General features: G+C 43.8%; 1 non-coding gene across 1 annotated transcript; it reads right to left on the bottom strand.

Annotated features, from left to right (window-relative positions):
• Positions 1–1684: 1684 nt before the first annotated feature.
• trnaq-cug (transfer RNA glutamine (anticodon CUG)) lies at positions 1685–1756 on the bottom strand. The gene has a single exon. It is a non-coding gene; the product is annotated as a tRNA-Gln (tRNA).
• Between the last annotated feature and the right edge of the window lie 538 nt (positions 1757–2294).

Raw genomic sequence — 2294 nt, 5'->3', positions numbered from 1 at the left:
GAGAAGTACAGGAGGAAGCTGGAGTGGAAACTTCAGCAAAACAACACGAGAGAGGTGTGGAGTGGCATGAGGACCATCACTGGTTACAGGTGGAGCAGCAGGGGTGGAGTTAATGGCAGTGTGGAAAGGGCCAATGAGCTGTATCAGTTTTTTTAGTGACCCCAGTTCACCCTGCTAACGACTCTTCAGCAGCTGAGCGACAACGACCAGCCACGTCACCCGCCCTCTCTTCTCCCACAGCTCATCCAGATGGCCCTGCTCGCACCTCGTCCTCAGACCCCTCGGCTGACAGTCATCACCTGGGAATTACTGGTTCCCCACCTCCACTGATCACCTTCACCACAGAGCAGGTGAGAAGACAGGAAGTCATTCCGGCCCGTCTCTATCAAACTACTGAACTCTGAACTGTAACAGTCACTCAGACACTGTACATTCATACTGGTACATTCACGTCATGCTCTTTACTGTGTAAAGGTTTTCACACAATAGTAAATATGTTCTTTAGATACAACTCAGGGATTTAAATGCTGTCTAGGTATTTCAATATTTATTATATATTTCTATTTCATATTTCAATTATCTTTTCTTCTATTTGTCTGTAACAAACAAGAATTTCCCCTCGGGGATAAAAAAAGTAATTTCTGATTCTGTAACCTGCGATTCCACCACTAGATGTCAGCATTGCACAGCATTGGTGGTTCAGTTCAGATTGAGAGAATGCAAAGAGTGTGTGAAGATGTCATCAAAGCAAAAGCTGGCTGCTTGGAAGAATGTCAAACATCAAACATATTCTGCTTGGTTTAACACTTTGTGTTCACTGCATCATTCCACATGTGTTCCTTCATAGCTCTGATGTCTTCAGGATGAACCTACAATGTAGAAAGTCATAAAAACAAAGACAAACCACTGAGTGACTTTTGACTGGTACATTTAAAATGTCATCATATGTCCTAACCAGCAGGGGGAGCACTGATCATAAACTCTCTGTCTCACATGTTATTGTCATGTGTTTTATGGAAGATGATGCTGACTGTTGTTTTCTTGCTTCTCTCTGTAAACAGCTTGCAAACAGCAGCTTCCCTGAGGGGAAACTCAGCTAATAAATGATGCTGTAACCTCTGGGACTTGATCTGCTGGGTGGGAGTCCACTACATTATCCATCCATCCTCATCCATCCAGCTGAGATACTGAATGTGGGTTTTCATTGGTTGTCCGTTATAACCATCAAAATTAAAAGAAATAAACACTTGAAATATTTCCGTCTGTGTGGAATGAATGTTTGCATTATACAGCTTTCACCTTTTGAATAGAATTACTGAAATAAATCAACCTTCTGATGATATTCTAATTATATGACCAGCACCTGTAGTGGTGTTTTGTTGCAGCCTGTGGGGTCACCATAGAAACAAAGCTATTTTATTTTGCTTAGAGAGCACTTGAGAGCACTCCCTAATACTTGTTCTTGTTTCCTGAATAATGAGTACTAGCAGGACATAGCAGCATGGACAGCAGAGGATTCCATGTTATTAATGGATCATCCAGCACAATCAGCAGGATTCAGCACCACAGCCTCCTTCATGGCCTTCAGTCCATTAATGACTACCGCTGGAGCAATGAACAGACTGCGGACTTCTCCATAGACTTAACTGTGTAGAAAGGACACCAGGATAACTGTTCAAACAAAAGGTTCCACTGAGATTTGAACTCAGATCGCTGGATTCAGAGTCCAGAGTGCTAACCATTACACCATGGAACCTCCTCTGTGAGTAAACCTGCCTGGAAGAGAACCAGAGACCAGATGGTCTGTCTTTCCAGAAATTGAGTCTGTCAGTGGTTAAAATGAGTGAGCTGATGTCCAGGTGTAGGTGTAAAGGAGCTCCTGCTAGCAGTGGTGCAGTTTGTACCTACCAGCTTCAAATGAAGACAGAAGTGTCCTCTGATGACTCACACAGCACTACAGTAGATCATTAATCAATCAGACCTGCAGATCTGTTCTTTGACAGTGATGTGTCCAGGATTACACCATCTATCATTAACAAACAATACCAGCCCCCCTCCTTTCCTCTGACCGCACTCCACTGTCCTGTCTGTCCTCGCCAACTGAAATCCATTTAGCGCAACGTTAGAGTCCAGTGTTAGCACCGTTAGCCAAGTTTCAGTAAACAACAGCATGCTACACTGACGATATTCCCTCTGGTGCCGGGTCAGCACCGTCAGCTCGTCCATCTTATTAGTGAGAGATCAAACATTCCCAGTGATGACCGAGGGGAGTACAGGTTTATAACATCTGATGG

Source organism: Parambassis ranga, unplaced genomic scaffold (genome assembly GCF_900634625.1).
Source record: "Parambassis ranga unplaced genomic scaffold, fParRan2.1 scaffold_22_arrow_ctg1, whole genome shotgun sequence".
NCBI classification, from domain to species: Eukaryota; Metazoa; Chordata; class Actinopteri; family Ambassidae; genus Parambassis; species Parambassis ranga.
This window is presented reverse-complemented; position numbering and strand designations above follow the sequence as displayed.